The 21,710-nt window shown below is 41.6% G+C and overlaps 2 long non-coding RNA genes across 2 annotated transcripts in view; one reads left to right on the top strand and one right to left on the bottom strand.

Moving 5' to 3' along the window:
- The window catches only part of LOC132711379 (uncharacterized), a 44,721-nt gene extending 42,015 nt beyond the window's left edge, over positions 1 to 2,706 (top strand). The window contains exon 2 of the long non-coding RNA XR_015731915.1: positions 2,355 to 2,706. This is a non-coding gene — a long non-coding RNA (uncharacterized LOC132711379). The remainder of the gene's footprint in view (positions 1 to 2,354) is intronic.
- Positions 2,707 to 13,082: 10,376 nt separating this feature from the next.
- LOC148115242 (uncharacterized) overlaps positions 13,083 to 21,710 on the bottom strand; it is a 62,514-nt gene continuing 53,886 nt past the window's right edge. Inside the window, exon 6 of the long non-coding RNA XR_015732768.1 lies at positions 13,083 to 13,345. This is a non-coding gene — a long non-coding RNA (uncharacterized LOC148115242). The remainder of the gene's footprint in view (positions 13,346 to 21,710) is intronic.

Raw genomic sequence — 21,710 nt, forward strand, 5'->3', positions numbered from 1 at the left:
ACCCTCCTCTTTGTGGCAGCCTCTCAAGTGCTGGAATACTGCTATCATGTCAATCCTAGTTCTTCTTTTCTCTAGAATAGCCAAACCCAAATTCTGCAACTGTTCTTTATATGTTTTAGTCTCCAGGCCTTTAATCATCTTAGTTGCTCTTGTTTTCACTTTTCCAACATCTTTTTTGTAATGTGGCGACCAAAACTGGATTCAGTATTCCAGGTGTGGATTTACCAAGGCTTTATAAAATAGTAATAATAGTTCATGTGATTTTGACTGTATGCCTCTGTTTATATATCCAAGGCTTATATTAGCTTTTTTGGCTGCTGCTGCACACTGCTGCTTCATGTTTAAGTGATCACCCTCTAAGACTCCAAGGTCCGCCTCACAGTTACTGTTTTTTGAGCCAGGTTTCACCTAAACTGTACTTGTACCTTTAGCTTTTCCTGCCCAGATGTAAAACCCTGCTTTTCTCCACATTAAATTTTATTTTGCTGGATAGAACCCATTGTTCAAGTCTGTCAAGATATTTTTGGATCCTGAGCTTGTCTTTTGGGATGTTCCTGCCTGCTTAGCGTCATCTGCAAATTTGATGAGTTCCCCCTCTAGTCATTCATCTAAGTTTTTAATGAAGATATTGAAGAGTACTGGGCCTAATATGGAACCCTGTGGCACCCCACTGCTTCCTTCTTTCCATGTGGATCTAGTATCATTAAGGATGACTTGTTAAGTATGGTTTGTCAGCCAGTTACAAATCCATCTTTGGTGATGCTGTCTATCCCACATTTTTCTAGCTTATCAAGAAGTAGGGACCTGTCAAATAAGTCTCACTTAGCAACATAAATTTTGGGCTCAATTCTGGTCCTAAGTTGAAGACTACCTGTAATTAGATTTTACTGAAGACAACTATCTACACAAAGGAAGCCAATTTCAAAAGGAAAAATACAGTGTTGCTTTGTTTTAGGGCTATAAATATAGGGTTGTACATGATTCATGGCATCTTTTCATGCTATAATTATAATTGCACTTACTTATATTCCTACCTCCTCACATTTTATTGCGAAACAAGGGACAAATATTTTTATGGAAATACAAACACACAGAATGAATGAAAGTTTAATTTTTGTTTGTAATGTGTATGTATGTGTGTACACTTATTGTTTTAGGTACAGGCTTGTAAAACCTGAGGCAAAACTAAAGGGTATTCCATTATCAGGATATAATGGTATGTGGGAATACCTTGGGAGATAGAAGGGACACAACTAGGGGAGTAGTCTTAACCTGCAGCCATCATGCAAAAGGGACAAGGGGCTCAAAAGGAATCTTCCCTAGTTTCTTGGGCTGTAAAGGAGATGGGTGGGAAGAGAAATGTACTTTCAAACTTGCAAGATTCTGTTAATGTAAACTTACAACAACATAGAATTAGCTCATCAGGCCAAGCTTCCTATCTATCTCGCAAGGCAGCCTGAAAAGATTACAAGTGAGAACTGGCTGGCTGGCTGGTTAGGCCATAGACCAAAAAGGATAAGCACTGATTAATTGATAATTGTCTGAAAACCTTGAAGTCAGAAACAAGCAAATATGACTGCATTCAATGTCTTGATAGCTTCAAATAATCAAAATGACCTGGATTAGTCTCAGATGTATGTATTTTTAAATTGGGTTGAGAAGATTGGGGAAACAAAAAGGCCAGACATCAGGAAAAGTCTGATAAGAACTAAGTTCTTTTCAAGTGAAATGTTGGATCCTTAGAAGTACTAGGCAGTAATATGAAGAATCTACATTGTAACTTCTATGACTGAAATCACAAGATAAACATGTTCCTCCTCCCTGGAGGATCCCTATTATCGTAGAGAGTTTTGAATACTTTATTTCTCACCCCATAAGAGGAAAATGGTTCATATTTTCTTCTCCTAATCAGAATTCCAGTCACATTCATTTGCTTATATGATTACTGAAAAGATTCAGCTGTTGCCACAATAAATATTTAGGATTTTATTTCAAATAATGTGCATCTCTATAACATATGTTCTTTTCCTTACATGTCTGCTATAACAAAAAGAAAATATCTTATGGTACTTTAAATATATAAGGAAAAGAACATATGTAAGTCATTTTTTTTGTTTTACTTTACCTTTTTGTTTTACTTTGTTTTTACCGTTTTACTGAAAAATTAATTGTAAGAAGTGAGATTAGCAACAATGTCCTTTGCCATTCTTAAACATACCACAAGATACTCAACAGATTGGAAAGTCCTCTTAGTAAGAATGTGCCAGTATGGGACAATGCATGTTGAAATACAAAGTTTGAAATGAAATTTTAATGTCATGCTTCACAATATATCTTTATCCATTCCCTTATAGAAAACAGTTCAAGAAACAAAAAGAGTGTCAACTCTGAAACTGATCAAGCCCACAGCAGCCATCTTCCGTTTCTCAAATTGCCACACAGCTCAGGGAGGGAGGAGAGGAATGGAATGCAAACTAGCCAAAACAACCTACTACATCCTGGGAACCAAGGTTGCTTCCAACAGGTGCTGGACAGAGAATCATCAAGGAGATGCAAGGACACCCAAATTAGACAATGTGATCCGTGACACTAGGGAGGGAGGAATTTCTAATGTTTGTATGCTGAAACTGTGAGAAATAACTAGAGCTGGTTTTAGGATTATTTGTGCTGAAATGATGTACTCAATAAAGCAATTCTTTGAGGAAACGGAAAGTCTCGGAGTGCTGACTCATTTGGGTTCATTAGTTGGAACCTTGACAGAGTAAAAAATAGTTATAATGAATACCATGGGATACAGTTTGAAATTGGCAGAATTTATTTGTAAAAAAAAATCAGCTTTTTGATATATAATATTTATCATTTTGATATTTAATATTTAATTTATCATTGTATAAATACCATTGTACCAAAATAATGTAATGTATTATTTTTGTTTTAAAATAGTAAAATAAAATGCCTCCTGTCTATACAGGCAATTTCCTAGTTACAACAGTTCACTTAGTGACCATTCAAAGTTATTCGAGCCCCTTGTTACTCCCATATAACACCTCTCCTGCGTGAGCTGCACTGGTTACCAGTGGTTCTCCGGGTCCGCTTCAAGGTGCTAGTCCTCACCTATAAGGCCCTTCATGACTTAGGTCCGGGATATTTGCATGACCTTCTCCTGCCTGCCTCTCACCGTCCTGTTCGCTCACATAGGGCCGCTCTCCTCAGGGTTCCGACGGCGAGCCAATGTCACCTTGCTGTGCCCAGGGGTAGGGCGTTCTCTGTGGGTGCTCCCACCCTCTGGAATGAATTACCTACTGAGCTCCTGATCTCCGCTCCTTCTGTCGGGACTTGAAGACTTGGCTTTTCAAACAAATAGGCTGAGACTGATTCCGGGCTTTATTATTTACTACTAATTAATTATTTGGATTAAATTATGATTTTATTGTACTTGTTTCTTAACTTGTGTTCACCGCCCTGAGTCCTTCGGGAGAATGGCGGCATATAAATACATGTAATAAATAAATAAATAAATTACAACCTAGCAACCCCCCCCCCAGTACTTATGACCCAGTCCCAAAGTTATGAATGTTGCGACACCACAGCTGTCATTTACCCATATGAACGACAGCAGAGACACTGCACTATTTGCCCTGCCTATTCCCCACCCCATCCAGCTGGGACTTATCTTGTGATGATCTAGTAAACCTGCTTTGGTGCATTTGCAGAAAACAGAGGCCTAAAAGTAGTGAGAGATCACACAAGATCAGTAGCATAAAATTTCACATTACTGATCTCATGTGATCTCACGCTACAGGGATACTTCATGCTTCCTCTCCTGGGGCCCCACAATTGCTGTCTCCACCCCCTCCTGCCACGCCGGGGGTCAGAGGAGGCCTTGGGTGGTCTGAAGCAGGTGGCCTGTTCCATTGAGCGAAACCCTAAGCTACAAGTCTGGCCTTGTACAATGACTCACCATTTGACTTCTTTTTTATTCTGTAGACCCATGGAGTGCCAATGACCTTTTTTGTTTGCTGGAGGTTTTGCAGGCATAAACACTTTAAGTTTCTTTAGACTGTCCATTTCAACCTGCATTGCTTCATACCATTTGTCTTGCTCTGAATCAGGAAGATGTTTGATTTGCGTGAACGTATCAGGTGGAAGTGTAACATTGCAAATCAAAGGCAAGGGTGCTTTTGTCAGTTGCCAAGAATATAGTTGTGGAGGGATCCCTTTTGTGGCCCTCTTGGAACGTCTCAGAACAACTGTCCATTCTTCTTCTGCTTCGTCCTCGTCCTCACATTCGTCGCTAGCGTCAGCATCCGCAGCTTGCGAAGATGGAGCATCAGGTTGAGAAGAACTAGTGGAATCTTGATCATCAATCTGTGCGGCATCAGCAGTATCATCTCTAGGAAAATAAACTCCAGGATCATTGGAATGAATCCTGGACCAGTCAACATCTTCCTCAAAATTAGCAGATTGGAAAATCACAATTACATGTCTGGAGTCAATAAATTTGCTCCATTTTGAATTATCATCAATACCCATAAATCTCAATCTCTTTGCTGCTGGACCTCCTTTTCTTCTTTGAGCTAAGGGAATGTTCACCATAGCATATGAACCAAAAATATGGATGTTTTTGAGATTGGGCTTGTAGCCATACAACATGAAGAAAGGAGTCTGATTTATTACACTGCTCCAAGTACGATTGACAATGTAATTTGCATATTTGATAGCTTTACCCCAGTATGGTTTACTAAGGTTGGCGTCTTCTAGGAGACAACGCATCATGGTTTGCAGGACTGTGAATGAATTCAGCACCACCATCACTCTGGATTCTGGCAATGCGAACTTGGTGTTGGGTAGAAACAAGAGCAGCAAAGTCTCTAAAGATCTGAAAAGTCTCAGATTTTTCTTTCATAGGATATACATATCCATATCTAGAATAATTATCAACAATTGTTAAAAAATATTTTCTACCACCAAGTGTTGGCGGAAAAGGACCAACTATGTCAGTGTGAACCAAATCAAAAATGCATGTTGACAGGCGTGTAGCGCATTTGGGAATGGCTGCTGCTTTGGATTTGGCCTTTTTGCATTCAGCACAATCCAAAAACACCTTACACCCCTTTAGATCCAAACCTTTTGCGAACTCCGGCATTTTCCTAAGAACACGGAAACTGGCATGCCCCAATCTTCTATGCCATTTATGGATACACCTGGAATGCAAAGGTTTACCAGTTAGTGAATTCTCAACATTAACATTTTTATGAGGAACCTCAGGCTTGCTCTGAGCAACCTGTTTCCTAATTTTCTTTTTGTTGGCTTTAGGAGCTTTTGGAGTAGCAACAGGATCTCTCTCTGGAGCATCTCTCTCTGGGCCTCTGCTCTCCCTTTTTGGAGTTTGTATACTTGCCTGTGTTTGCGATTTAGGCTTTGGCTTTAAGTAATAAACACCACCAATTAACATGGTTTCAGCAACAATATCTCCATCTTTAACTATGTAACTTGCTTTTTCAAGGTGGTGAACCTGGAACTTTAACATTCTAGACAAGTGACTCTGACTAAGCAAATTACTAGTTGCTGTTTGTATATAATAAACATCAGGAATGAATGCATTGAGCTCTTCAACATAAACAGTTCCTTTTCCTTTGACCTGGCAAGGATGATTTGAAAAAGAATAAAGTTCACGTAGTTCAGGTTCAGGCTTGTGCATCTCTGTGAAAAGTTCTTTTCTGTAGGTAACATGCAATGCTGCACCACTGTCCAAAGTCCACAGGAGTCATCTGTCGTACTCTGGTTGACATTGTGGATCATTGGTTAAAGCCAATGTGGCGAGTGGAGCTTACGAATTACGCCTGGGACCACGATGACCTTGTCTTCCACCTCTGCCTCTGCCTCTGGAGTCTGTTCCTCTGGGCTGGTACGAGACGGGAGCTGGAACTCGTTGGGGACAATCCTGGGTGGCATGTCCCACACGATTACAGATGTTGCATCTTGGCATCCTTGGAGCGTAGGCTCTTCCTCGGAAGGGACGCCTAGCTGGAGCTCTTGATGCAGGTGGTCCTCTCAAATGTGGCGTAGCTAACATAAGTGCTTCTTCTTCAATTAAAAGTCTGCATACATTGTCCACTGTGCGTTGAGCAATAGGCACTAGATTAATCTTTGTAATGGCATCTTTCCATTCATAATTCAATGAGTTAATAATAATGCTGATCATTTGAATATCATCAATATTATAGCCTCTTTCTCTCAATTCCCTTCTGATTCCTTTCAGTTTGGTCAAATGTCCTCCAATTTGTTCACCAGGTTTCAATCTCGAACCATGGAACTCAGACATGAGCAAACATGAAGATTCAATTGAAACAGGCCTGTAGCAATTTTCCAATTGGACCCAAATTTGTTGGACTGTTGCATCAGGCGGAAAGGTAACCTGCAGTTCCGTATCCATGGACATCAATAATGTTGTGCAAGCTTTAGTCTCTAAGTCTCTTATTGCAGGAGTCCATGGCTGAGCAGGAGGATTAAAAACCATACAGTGAGTACCTTCTCTACGAAGTAACAATCCCATCTCACTGACCCAGGCCTTATACTTCTGTCCTGACATCTTTAATTTGGACTCACCAGCTAGTGGAGCAACAGAAAATACCTGGTGAGGAACATGCATTTGGTATGCTGGCTGTGCCGGTAAAAATATCTGTGGTATTTGCTGTGCTTGTTGCATTTGAGCTGTTGTTGTGTTCCATCTAAAAGGACACCAGCACCACCAGGTGCTGAAGATTGAGCCTGTGGAGACACTTGTGGCATTGGAATCTGAATATCTGAGTAAGTTAAGGACATCTCTGATAAAGTCTTCTGCAACAATTGTAATTGCTCTCTCAAGATGCGGTGCATTTCAGCTTTCTCTAGTGAATTACTTTCGCCAGCAGATGGTGCTGCAACTTTAGTTTTAGGCAGCTCAGGTAATCTTTCTGCATACGTGGCACTTGTAATTTGAAAATAGGAACGATCATGTGACAAATGTGACATGTGCACAGCTCTCTGTTCTGATTGGCCTGACACAAAATCCACCAGGGGGTGTGTCTTTGGCTCCGAAGGAGAAGGCAAAATGGCCTTTTCAGAGATTTCAAAAACACGAGACTTTCTCTTATCTTGCTCAAACATAGATAAAGCCATTTTTGCCTGGGATAGCTCATGTTCAAAATTTTCAATTTGATCACGATAGTTTCTTATAGCTAATTCATTAGGAGTGATCCTGAAGGTTTGAGGAGGATAATAAATTGTTTCTCTCTCTGCGTGGGAGGGAAAATGCTTCGCCATTTGTGGAAACTTTGGCTTTGCACCAAGCGTTTCAAATTCAGGTTCTGGAAGGACAGTTTGAGAGCATGCATAATTGGAAGGGGGCATTACTGACCTCAGTCGTAGTGCTTCGCCTTCAAAAGCAGCTCTTGTATTATCTTCCTCCTGAAGCTTCTTGTCTGTTTCTTCTCCTCCTCCTTCTAGCTGAGTGGCTGATGCCAGGGGCTGGAATCTTGAGGGTCTTTCTATCTCCTCTTCATCCGAAGAGGATAAAGCTCTGGGCTTCATTTTGCCGTTTTTCTTCTTTCTCAGCATTTTTGCAAAAATAATTAGCTTACCTCAGTAGCTAAAAACTAATTGCCTATGCGATTATCATCAAAAGTAACAAGCAAGGAAAAAGCCATAAATCAACAATCCTCTGCTACCAGGTGTCAGGGTGCTAATTAATCCCATTCTGCTTTTGGGTAATCGCACCTTGATTTAGAGACATGGATCAAGACTTTTCCCTTGAAGCACACTTTTGCAAGAAAATAAACCTGGAGAGATATTTTTCTAAGAAAAATTCATTTATTTGTTATAAAGAAAATAAAACATCTCACTATCTAAATTAGTTACATTTTGGCAACGTTCCTGCCGGCCACCCCTCTGCGGCTGGACCTCTTGGCAGGAGAACAAAGAAAGATAGAAGAAAGCAAATGAAGGTGAAGGAATGTGGACATGCGTAGTTAGCTTACTGATAAGAAACTTGGCAAGCTACAGAAAGTCTGAATGTCCAGAAATATGAGCTCATCTGGTAAATACAAAAATGCAGTGACAGGGCGAGGTAAGCTGGGCGTCTCTGGCTCCTCCCAAAACGGCACAGACCAATAGTTTCAGTCAGGATAGGTGGACTTATATTCGACACCTCCAGAACTCCTTGCAACTGTTCTGCAACTTCGACAAGAGGATCATCTAATGGTGTGGGCCCAGGAATGACTGGTAAGTCCGCTGCCTGCTGCGACCTGGGTTGAGGGTTAGGAGTTGATGGTTGTTTAGTAGCCTTGGAACTGACAGGGCCGAGTTGAGCCTGGCTAGTGCCTGTGTCTAGTGGAGGCAATTGACGGCACCAGAGTTGGTCCACATGCCTATGCCATGTGCGACCATCCTCTAGCAGGACCTTGTAAGAGCAAGGCCCTGTTACTGCAATTACTTGGCCTGGCAGCAACGAGGGTCCCTCCCATAATTTTGTGCATACACCCCATCTCCTTCGGTGAAAACGCGGGCCCCACCCCTGGAATCAGGGGGCTTCTCGGGGCAGAAGTCAGGGTGCAGACGGTCTGTCTGCAGCCGACGTCTCATTAACAGTTCGGCTGGGCATGGGATTGCATGTTGGGTTAGCAAATAGGTGGCTTGTTTAGCTTGCCAGTCCCCTGGCCCTAGTTTGGTGAGGACTTCCTTGACTGATCTCACTGCGTGTTCAACAAGGCCATTGCTGGCCGGATGGTAAGGAGCCACCGTGACATGCCTAATTCCATGCCTTGCCAAATACGTTTGGAAAGCGGCTGACATTAGCTGAGGGCCATTGTCCATTACCACCATATCGGGCAAACTGTGGGTTGTAAATAGCCGCTGCAAGGCCTCAACTACAGTGTCAGCCGTGGTTGAGACCATTGATATCACCTCAACCCACTTGGAGTAGGCATCTACAGTGACCATGAAAGTATGTCCTTGGAATGGCCCCTTGAAATCTACATGTAATCGGGACCAGAGGCCCCTTGGCTCCTCCCACTCCCTTACTGGTGCTCAGGGGGGAGCTGCACTATTAATCTGGCACTGTTGGCACTCCGAGACCCATACGATGATAGCTTCATCTAACTTGGGCCACCATAAGTAACTTTGGGCCAAGTTCATTCGGGCAATGCCCGGATGGCCAACTTCGGGCCAACTTCATTCGGGCAATGCCCGGATGGCCAGTATGCAAGGCGTCCAGCACTTGGTGCCTCAGATCTGTAGGGATTATTACTCTGGAACCCCACAAAAGGCAGCCTCTCAGACTAGAAAGTTCCTGCTGCCTGCATTTGTATGGCTGGAATTCAGCAGTCACTTGCCCAAGGGGCCATCCCCTCCTCACCCAGTCCAGCACTTGGTGCAGGGTGGTATCTCTAACAGTGTATCTGGCGACATCTAAAGCCGACACTGGGCTTAGCTGGTCATCTATCTGGAGGATTGATGGAAGCGGGGCAGGGTCATCTACCTGAGCAGGCAGGTGGCACCTGCTTAGTGCATCAGCATTCCCCAAATCTTTACCCAGGTGATGAGCTAGCTGGTAGTTGTAGGCGTTCAGGAACACAAGCCATCTGGTCATCCTCAGGGATAGGATTGGTGGGGTCTGGCGATCGCCGGTCAAGATTCCTAAAAGCAGCTTGTGATCTGTAAAGATGTGAAAAAAATGGCCATATAAGTAATCATTGAAACACTTAACGCTGGCCACTATGGCCAGCGCCTCTTTCTCTATGTGGCCGCAGTTCTGTTCGGTGGCAGATAGGGTCCTTGAGAAATAGGCGATAGGGGCTTCGGTTCCGTTGGGCAGCCGATGTCTTAGAACAGCCCCTACCCCATACGGAGATGCATCACAAGTCAGCATTAAAGGAAGAGTGTTGTCAAACTGCACCAAAACGGAGTCTGAGGTGAGCAGGTCTTTGACTGCCTGAAAAGCAGCAGCTTCTTGATGTCCCCACTTCCAAGGGGCCTGTTTGTCAAGGAGATGGTGAAGAGGCTCGGCAACTGTTGCCTTGTGGTGCAGGAATGAGTTGTAAAAGTTCAAGAGCCTCAGGAAGGACTATAGTTCAGATTTGTTAGTTGGTGTAGGGGCATTTTGTATAGCTTGAACCTTGGCCGGAGCAGGGTGAAGCCTGGAGGCATCAACGAGGTAGCCGAGAAACTCCACCTGTGGCACTCCTAATTTGCACTTGGCGGGCTTGAGTTTGAGTCCAATTTGATGGAAACAGTGGAGAACTGCAGGAGGGAGCTGGTTAGTTCAAATTCGTCGTTGGCAGAGACAAGTATGTTGTCAAAATAGGGAGTTACAATGAGCAAATCGTGCATAAGTCTTTCCATGAGGGATTGGAAAATGCCAGGGGCTACGCAGACCCCGAACTGCAATTGGCGGCAATGGAAGGCGTCCCGGTGGGTGACGATCATCTGCGCCTCCACGGTGGCATCCTCAACTTCCAATTGTTGATAAGCTTGAGCCATATCTAATTTGGCGAAAATTTTGCCATGGCCCAAGGAATGAAGCAGTTGTTGTACTACAGGGACAGGATAGGGGTTTGCCTGTAAAGCCCTATTGATGGTTGCCTTGTAATCCACGCAGATGTGGATGGATCCATCAGCCTTGAGAGGGATGACAGCCAATGGGCATGATCGACCTGTTCTAAAATGCCCTGAGCCACTAATTTATCTATTTCTCTATCCACTTGGGGGCGAAGGGCAAATGGCACTCTACAAGGCTTAAGCCTCACAGGAGTGACTGTAGGATCCAAATTAAAGGAAATTGGTGTGCCAATGTATTTGCCTTGCCCTTCACTAAAAACGTCTGAGAATTCGCGGAACAAGCCAGAGAATCCTGCAGACATAGTAGTGTGAATTCCTGTCACATTTAATCCCAAGGCATCAAACCAGTCCAATCCTAGTAAACTGGGTAGTGCGCCATCAACAATAATTAGTTTGAGGCGGCCGCAGAACCCATGGTATTTGATCTGAAATTTTCCAGAGCCCACGACTGGAATTTGATTTGATTTGATTTGATTTTTTATTTTTAATTTGATTTATATGCCGCCCTTCTCCGGAGACTCAGGGCGGCTCACAATGCGTTAAGCAATAGCCTTCATACTTTTGTATATTTATACAAAGTCAGCTTATTGCCCCCACAAACTGGATCCTCAATTGCCCTGGTAATCACGCAAGCGAAAACGACAAGAAGATAAACGCCTCTTTGACAAGGAGGGCACCAATTGTTTAATAGTGCTCCACGAAACAAGAGACATGGAGGATCCCGTGTCCAGTTCCATTTTACAGGGTTGCCCCTCAATGAGAATTGTGAGGAAAAATTTTTTCCTCAAGTTCACATTGGCCTGACCTATGATTGTTTTGGGGTGACAAAACCCCCTGTAAATAGTGAAACATTCTTCCTCTATTCTAGTCTGTCTGTTTCGGGGCCGGTATTCTAGACTGGGTCTGGATAAATTATTAGGAGCTGGCTGGCTTGCCTTACAGACCCGTGGCCTTTTTGGGTGAGGTGGCCTTTTCTCCCACATCTCCTGCAGTCTGTGTTCTTAAACCTGCATGCAGAATGGGGATGATTTCATCCACAACCTATGCACGGGGCTTGTATCTTTTTCTTTTCTGGGCCCCAGCTTTTCTTTTGAGACCTTTGGAGGTGACTGACATCCTTCTCGTCTTCTGACAACTGATCTGAGTTGACCTCCTCCTACTGCACCAAGGATGCTTCCCGGTTACCAGACGGGCTGCTGCTAAGGTTTTTCCTTATCTCAGTGGCTAATTTTGAGGATAATTCAGAGGCTCTAGCCTCATCTATTGCAGTTTGCAGCATAATAGCCATTCTAGCTAATAACCTATGCTGCAATCAGATATCCCTGACCCCACAAATTAGCTGGTTCAGGAGGAGATCTTCTAAGTAATCCCTGAAATCACAATACAGGGCAGCACTTCTTAATGCTGCCCTGTATTGACTGATAGTTCCCCCTCAGCCTGAACACGTAGCGTCTGGCAACTCTAGATGGTAAGGGCGCATAGTGCCCCTTCAAAGTGTCTAACAAGTCTTCCCATTGCACATCGTGGACTGTCTGAGGTGCCAGGAGTGCCCGGGCTGTCTCAAACATGTCATGCCTGCAGACACTTAAGAACACAGCTAATTTCCTGACCCCTGGCAAACCTTTATAGTCTGTTTCTGCCCCAGCTTCGGATTTCCAGAGAATGTGACAAACACCAAGCTTTGCAAACACTGTTTAATTCCAAACAAACCCCTTTCAAGAATGCAGGCTTCCTGTGCAAAGGGTCCTTATCAAAGTTATTAAGAACAAAGTCCGACAAAGGTTGGCAACCAGCCCAGAAAACCAGATATGAGAAATTGCTCACTCTCCAAGATGCTCTGTAGTAATGAGACGTTGTTTCTAGCAAGAAAGCACTAGCTGCGTGTGACTTAAATAGGCTAAGGGAGTGGCCAATTATCCTCAAGCCCTACTCTCGAGTAGACCTCCTCCTCCTCCTGAGTAGCCACTCCTGCCTTTTGGCAGCCCTGCATGCCCGAGCATTGAGGAGAGGCTCCTCCACTTCGCTCTCTCCACTGGAAGGAGCCTCTGGAGGTTCTGAAGGCCCTGGCTGAGTCTCTGCCTCTAGCATTACATCCTCTTCGGCCTCCTCACTGTCCGACACGAGCGCCGGTTGCGCAGGCTGCTGGCGTGACACCACACCAGCCTCCTCGTCGTTGCGATCAGGCACGATCCGCGCAGGCCGGTGGTGGGCCACAACATAGTCATTGGCAGTCAGGAAACAGTGGAAACGATTTAAGAATGAGTCCCAGGTTTCTGCTGCTTGATTGAAAGGTGTGAATGTCGAGAGGGTGGCCATGTTCGTGATCCCTTGTCTGTCTGTCAGCTTCTTTCAACTTCTCATAGCTGTGACCAGCTCACTATCTCAGCCCTTTGGTGGCTGCCGCTCAACCTACCTCCTCACAAAAATCCCATCTTCGTCACCAAATTGTTCTGTTCTGAGAACAATGTATGAGAATGGAGGCGAGGCGAGGTAATTATAAGTTTATTAAACAACAACACTTAACAACAGACCCGCTCGGTGCTGAGGACCTTGGAGAGCGAGCGGCTTCTGAGGCACTGACAGCTCTTATATATGCAGAGCTGTCAGCGGCTGGCCAAATCAGGAAGCGCCTATTTCCCACCGGCTGGTAGCTGTTGATCAGGCCAATCGGCTGTTCCATCCTTGTCATGTGTGCAGTGTCCGGACGCAACATCTATTACCCATTTCCCTGCTGGATAAAAATCTTGACCTATTTAATAAAAAAAACTTTATTATTTTATTTTAAGAGAATACTTTATTACATTAAGAGAGTATTGCTTAATCTGACTCAAAACTGAAATGGCAAAATGACTGTGAATGGCAAATTTCCATTCTGCAAGATTGGCACCGTAAGTCCTCCTTCCATTAGTAGCAGGGGTGGGTTTCAAAACCTGTTGCTGCTGGTTTGCTCACGGGTGCATGCTCATGCGCATACAACACTTCTGCACATGTGCAGAAGCAGGTGGGTAGAGCCTCCCACTGTCGCCGCTACCAGTTCGCCTGATCCGGAACAAACCGGTAGCAACCCACCATTGATTAGTAGCATGGTATGAGCAGACTAAGCAGACAAAATCATGTACCCAGTCATTAGGTGGGTTTTACTTCTGGTAGCATGCACTGTTTTTTGGTTATTTTTTTCTGTTTTTATATTATAGGTATTATTCTTATTTATCCAGTCAGCAGAAAAGTTTTCAAGTCAGCAAAGTTTTAAAAGAAAGATGGGGTTTCAAATTGTATTATTCCCAAATATGTTAAGGTAACAAGCTATTCTCTTCAGAGCTTTTCCATAGTATCCACTATGTGAGCCCTCATGCCTAAAGATCACGAGTTGCTTCTTGAGTATAAGTTCTCATTGCAAAAATAAAGGGAAAATAACTGACAGAGAAGAAAGGAATTTGCCCTTTTCAAATGGTCTTCTTGGCCTCTGTAAATTCCAAAGAAAAGAGAATGTGAAACTTGTTATCTGGCAATCAAGCAACAGCTCTTTCTTTTGCTTTTGAAGCTGAAGCTGAATTTTATGTGTCATTTGTACCCTATTTGTTAAATGATGCATCTTTTCCTGGCTTTCCTGGGACATACTTAATTCCAAGTTCAGTAGTATTATTCCTTTTAAATAGATTCAAAATGCTAAATCCCCTTTTACAACTCAGGCACTCATTCAAATCAAATTCTGCCTGTTTTTACAATCAGCAGCAAACTGATTCTAGTGAGTGTTTCACAGATCCCCCAAACCTTGCAGAGCTACACAAATATTAGTGGTGATAGACTAGAATGCACATATGTACAGTATTTATATAGATTTTCATTAACATATATTCATTCATGTACACACATAGGCATAATTCACATACGCTTTCTCTTAGTTACATGCACACACACACACACACACGAACAGACATCGCGATCTCTGGAACTTAAAATATATTATCCATAAGGTGACCAACTTTTTTACAATGAGAAGGAGGACACAAATAAATTGAAGAAAAAAAAATATCGTATATAAAAGAAACATTTTATTCATTGCAACAATAATATAGAATACACTATAATATGATAAATGCATAATAAAAAACATTTGTAACAATAACATTTTATATTGTAATTATGCTTACATGCCTATTAATTATTATTTAAATGAGTACTTTTCCATTGAATGAATACTTTTTGTCAATGTATCATCTTCCAACAATATATTAGAAATATCTGAACAAGAAATATCCTTCATATTGAATTTTATGGCAACTGCTGCAGCTAGAGTATCAACATTCAATCTCAATTTCTCACTTTTCCAAAAATCATTAGCAATTGAAAAAACCCTTTCAACTGCTGCATTAGTTCCAGGGCAGCACAATTCAAATTGAACAAGAATAAAACATTTTCACATGAAATATGTTCATTTTTGAAATGGCTGAATATTTCCACCCATCTTTTATCAATTTCAACGTGTTTATTTTCCCATTGTATTAATTTTTCAGAATTTAAAATACATTCAGTCTTCTAATTTCTTCAAAGAGACAATTGTCATCTATTTTAATGTCTGGCATTTCTCAACACAAGATTCAATATCTGTCCAATATACTTGCGATGAAGTCAAAAAACACCATTGAAAACTGTTATTTCTTGTGATGTTTGTTTCAGACCATTTTTCGATATATTGAAAACATGTTTGGTAAAAATTCTGCACTTCATTGATAAACATTTCTGTTATGTCCAGATTTGATTCCTCTAAGTATGACTATTTTCTTTTTATAACTAAAGGAAGAATTTTTTCTTCAAATCAAGTTTTATATTGAAGGATAAAGTCATTCAAAATAAGACTAACTTCTGTAGCTGAAATGTGTTCACCTTCAATCTTTTGAATCATTTTGTGAAAAATAGATGCTTGATTATGTACAAAATACATTAATATCTCAGATATTTCATTACTGAAAAACGATTCCTGGATTTTAGGTCATTTGTCTAAACTTAAAAAATATGAATGGAGAGGCTCAAATAATTGTAGAACATGCAGGTGTTAGAGCAAGCCATCTAACTTTTGAATATCCTAAAAGTTTTTTGTATTGAACATTTGCTTCTTCACAAAATTGTTTTAAAGTAGCCACATGAACTGTAAAATGACTAAAATACAAATAAATTGTAGTTATTATTACTTCTACATCAATTGGCATGGCACATGATGCCATGTTGATTGCATTTGAAAAAATATGTGCATTACAACCTATTCCTAGTATTTTCTTTTGGAGTAAATCTTGTAATTTTACATACACAAGGGTTACTTTTATTCACCCCTTTGCGTCTTCGCCCACCAAAATTTGTGTTTGTATTATCAGCTGTTAGGGCAACAACTTTGGATTTCAAATTGTTTTCATTTATTACTCTGTATAGATGGTTTGACAAAATTTCAGCAGTTTCACCCTCAATGGATTCTAAATTTAAAATTTTTACTTGAATGCCCTTGGTAACATTAAAATATCTTACTAGTATTGGATACAATTTAGTTTCATTATGATTGGATGCATCGTTACAAATGCTGCAGTTTCCAAGTCTTCTGTAAGTATTTTGTTGCAGTAATTTTTAAATACTGATTTAATAATACCCTCGCATTTTGTCCTGCGCATGAAAATTTAGCATCGTGAAACTTTTTCAATAATTTAGTTGTACAATCCATACTATGAAAACTTTGATTGTGAATTATGATATGAAATACAAATGTTCCCTCCATTGTGGCTAACTGTTTTTCATCTTCAGAATAATTTGAAGTTTTAAAAAAACTTGTTACTTTACAACGGGAAGCAGATGCATCTGATGATTGCTTGTGTATTGGCTAAAATCTGTATTCTGGCTTAAGGGAGGGGTCTCTACTGCTTTAATCCTACTTGTCTTGCCTAACGGTATTCAGACGTTGCTTTGAATCCATTGCTGTCACTGCTGCTTAATAAAAGGTTCCTTTTGAAATATTACGTTTCAAGAGCTTTTACTTTCTTAAATTGAAAGGAGAGGCAATCCTTACAGGAGGACATGTAGGAGGACACTTTTCAAGAGAGGACAGAACTTACAAAAGAAGGACTGTCCTCCCTAAAGGAAGATGATTAGTCACCTTATTATCCACTTAGCTTTCGTTAACAACTGCCAACATTGTCAGAGTGTATAAACTACCATTGATGCACCTTTATGCATCATTGATCAATTTGGCCATTGTGCATGTGATGTTTTATTGAAAATTCTGGATTGGGAAAGACCCAAATATTTGTATCAATTCATAAGCTGTGGCCATTTTAAGGATCTCCTTTGAATATAAATTACCTGAATCATCTGCTTAGTGGGATATATAGTAATAATATATATCATTAAAACAATATGTCCCACATGCTTTAGCAATTTCAGAAGCACCTGAAATACTTGGATGTTTAAGAGATCATATATTTGAAATAAAACCAACAATTCAATTAAATTTTGATGCAAGGAATAAGGGATTGGAAGATATAGCTTTGGCAAAATCAATGGGACCAAATTTTAAGAAATGTTAAATATGTGACTTATGATCTGGGAATTACTGTAAGTCAATTCATAAGAAAAAAATATTTCCTGTTTATGGCACTTCACAAATAATATTTAAAAACATATTTTTCTGTCTGCACTGTAAGAAATTAAGTGGCTTCTGACATATGTGTTGGACCTATTCTGTTATGACTCTTTTTAATTATTCATCAACACATGCTAACACAACTTTGGGGAAACACATACCATGTTTTCCCCAAAATAAGACATCCCCTGATAATAAGCCCAATAGGGCTTTTGAGTGCATGGCAATAAGGCCAAACGCTTATTTCAGGGTTCAAAAAAATATAAGACAGGGTCTTATTTTCAGGAAAACACGGTAGTACTTAAAATGTGAGTGTGAAACAGAATTGCATTCTGGCTTGGGTTCACCTATATTAATCATTCCATTTGGAACATAAGCATAGATTAACAAGGTTGGAAGGGACCTCGCAGGCCTTCTAGTCCAAGCTCAAGCAGGAGACCCTAGATATTATGGATAAATGGTTGTCCAATTTCTTCTTGAAAACTTCCAGTAATGGAGGCACTGTAATTGAGCTTGAAATTTCAATGCCAGTTGTTAAGTTGGTCATTATGTAACCAACCAAATTCTACAACACTTTTTCATGGTAGTTGTTAAGCAAAAATGATGGTCACAAAGTGAACATGGTTAAGCAGACCCATTGTTTATAAAGGGCATTTTTCCCTCAGAAGCAAACACTGGTTTCCAGCAAAAAACACCATAAATTGTGGTCACATGAACATGGGATGCTGCAAACAGCCATAAATGGATGCTAGTTGCTAACCACCCAGAATGCAATCATGTGACTCTGAAGGTGGAGTGAATTTTGAAATTGTGAATCTGGGTCAATAAGTACCTTTTTTGCAATGTTGTTAAACTGCCAGTAATTGAGCGAGGACTATCTACATATATTAGCAATCTTGTTAAGTTAAGTACTGTATTTAAGGATAAGTACTTAAAATAAAAATTGAACAAACAAACAAATAACGAGTAAACTGTTAACATTTTTGAAAATCATGCCTATAGTGCCTTTGTTTTTCAGAGCAGTGGCAGTTCTGGTATAGTGTGGCACTTACTGCAAGACATCCTCAGCTCAGACATGCTCCAGGAGTTTACAGAGTGGCATTACAGGTGGTTCTTGACTTATGACTATTCATTCTGCCTTTGTAAGTTACAATGGTACTGAATGAATGGTAGTTAAAACTGGTCTTTGGAATTCCAGCCATGCCAGCACCCCTACAGCCATTCACATTTATGAGCAATTGTCAAGCACCTGGTCATCACCATTTGCAATCCTCCATGGCAGCTTCCCCAGAAAGTCAATGGGGAACTGGTCAGGGAATACCACAAGTTGCTGTGATAACTCTCCCCCACCCATGTACCTTCCCTCAGCCCCTCTGCTTGTTCCAGCCACTCACATCTCCCTGTGCACTTTCCTCTGCACCCTTCCTGACCCGCATGCATTTCTCCTGTATCCTTACTATGCCTTGCAGAACCTGCCCAGCACTTTTGCACATCCCATGCAACTTTCTACACCCACACAGTTCTTCCTGACCCGTGTGTCACCACTTTCATGCACCCCTGTGCACATTCCCTGCATTCTACCTCTTATATACCACCTTACACCCTTGCACACCTCTGCCATCCTTCTCCACCAGTGGTGGGATTCAATTTTTTAACAACCGGTTCTGTGGGCGTGGCTTAGTTGGGGGTGTGACTTGGTGGTCATGTAACTGGGTGGGCGTGGCTAGCTGGTCATGTGACTGGGTGGGCGTGGCTAGCTGGTCATGTGACCGGTGGGCGTGGCTATCTGCATAGGGACTACAGAGGGCTGAAAAAAGTCATTTCTTACTGGTCCTCGCACTTTTGACCATCCTCACATTTATGCCCGTTGCGGCATTTTTAACAACCGTGTCACTCATTTCACAACTGCTTCTCTTCATTATGGTGACAAGATAGGGCAAAAACGTAAAATGTGAGGACAGTCGTAAGTTCGAGGACTGGTCAAAAGTGTGAGGACCAGTCAAAAATAACTTTTTCAACCCTCTGAGTAGTCCATATGCACAAAAGGACTACCCAGAGGGCTGAAAAAAGTGATTTCTGACAGGTCCTCGCACTTTTGACCGGTCTTCGCACTTATGACTGGTCATCATTTATGCCCATTGTAGCTGTCAGCCTCAGCTTTTGCCTGCTTCAGCTGCCATAAGAAACAGGGGAGGGATTAGTTATAGGACGAGGGGTGGGGAGATGCAAGATTTGTTTTTTCCTTGTAGGATGTGTCTTCATGAGAAACGAAAGTGATTCTTCAAAGGGGACAGCTGACCAACTGCCCTACATTCCTGATGAATGACGCTGCCAGACGTGATGCCACCTGACCTTTGGAAGACCTTTGGATTGGCTGATGATATATGGACAAGGGGGGGGGGAGATGCTTAGTAGATGCATTTCGCGCGTTTTGCTCACTTCCAGCTTTACCTGGGTTGTTAATCATTTCATATTCAGTAAAAGTACCAGATTCTTCAAAATGCTTGAGTTTGGGTTTTTCTTTCCTGGATACTGAAGGAAGCATACCTGACAGTAGCATTCTTAACAACCGTATCACTCATTTCACAATTGCTTCTCTTCACCATGGTGACAAGATAGGGCAAAAACATAAAATGTGAGGACAGTCGTAAATTCGAGGACTGGTCAAAAGTGCGAGGACCAGTCAGAAATAATTTTTTCAGCCCTCTGAGTAGTCCATATGCATAAAAGGATACAGCAATAGAGAGGGATGAAGGAAGGGAAGGGAAATTAGAGTAGGAGTGAGGGTAAGAGAGGGAGGAAAAGAGGAGAAGGAGAAAGGAAGAGGAAGTAGGGAGGAGAAGAAGAAGGGGAGGAAGAGAAAGTAAGAAGGAAAGAAAAGAAAGAGGTGATAGGTTTGAGGAGAAAGATTGCTGTACAATAAAAAAGATGAAAGGGAAGAAAGCCAAGCCCAAACAAATATAAAGATATTAAGATAAAGAATGAATTGTTAAACTTTAGAAAATAAAAGAGAACAAATATGAATAAATAACAATAATTAGAAACACACATGCAAACATACAATGTATTTTCTTTGAACAGAGTATTTGGCCGGTTCACAAATTTAAACAGTGTTTAGTCATTTCAATTAAATTTACAATTTCTATATTTCCTTTTTGCCATATTTATTCCTCATCTATTTTTGTAAAAAACTGTCAGGTATGCTTCCTTCAATATCCAGGAAAGAAAAACCCAAACTCAATCATTTTAAAGAGATTAGTACTTTTACTGAATATGAAATGATCGCAACCCAGATAAAGCTGGAAGTGAGCAAAACGCGCGAAATAGCATCTAGTAAGCTTCTCCCCACCCCCATGTCCATTGACCATCATCCAATCCAAAGGTCTCCCAAAGGTCAGGTGGCATCACGTCTGGTAACGTCATTCATCAGGAATGTAGGGCAGTTGGTCAGCCGGTCCCTTTGGAGATTCACTTTCGTTTCTTGGGAAGACACCTCCTACAATGGAAAAAACACCTCCTGCAATCTTCCCCCCCTTCGCCCCCTTTACTAGTCCCCCCCCCGTTTCTTATGGCAGCTGAAGCAGGCAAAGCTGAGGCTGACATTCGGCCCCTCTTACAGAAGAGACGTTATTCCTAAATAAGAGGAAGGAAAAGAGAGAGAAACAGAATATATACAATAATTATGGTTTATCTGGGTATTTGGTATAGAATTGCTGTATTTTCTTGGGTGCTCGGACATCCCGTTTATTCACGCATTCAGCCTGAGACAAAGGGAAATGTTTCCAGGCTATCAGATATTGGACTTTACCATGGTGTTTCCTAGAGTCCAAGATTTCCTTAACTTCAAAATGTTGCTCCCCCTCTATGAGAATGGGAATTGGAGGGGTGCTTTGATCAGCCCTTAGGGGAGACGAGTGTTCAGGTTTTAATAAACTAACATGAAATACAGGATGTATACGTCTCAACGTTTTTGGCAATTCCAATTCAACTGTTACTGAATTAATCAGTCTAATCACACGAAATGGTCCTACATACTTAGGGCCCAGCTTTTTTTACTTCTGGGTAGTCTGTAAATATTTAGTAGATAAATAGACTTTATCACCCACTTTATAAATGTGAGCTGGGGACCTTTTCTTATCGGCTTGCACCTTATGGGCCCAGTGTGCCTCATCTAATGCCTTCCGAGTCACTGCCCATGTGCTCTTTAATTGTTCAATCCAATCCATCAAGGAGGGATTCTGGGGATCATCTTGTGGTAGCTCGGGAATGGGTACGAAATCCTGGCCCGATGCGACCTTAAAAGGAGTGAATCCGGTGCTACTGTGTACGGAATTATTATATGCCACTTCTGCAAATGGCAATAAACCTACCCAATTGTCTTGCTGGTAATTTACGTAACACCTCAGGTATTGTTCTAGAACCCCATTGGTTTTTTCACAGGCCCCATTTGTCTGAGGGTGGTGACTGGAACTCAGCCCCTGGGCGGAGCCTA

This window comes from Pantherophis guttatus, chromosome 2 (assembly GCF_059756535.1).
Source record: "Pantherophis guttatus breed Tessera chromosome 2, ASM5975653v1, whole genome shotgun sequence".
In the NCBI taxonomy this organism is placed as follows: domain Eukaryota; kingdom Metazoa; phylum Chordata; class Lepidosauria; order Squamata; family Colubridae; genus Pantherophis; species Pantherophis guttatus.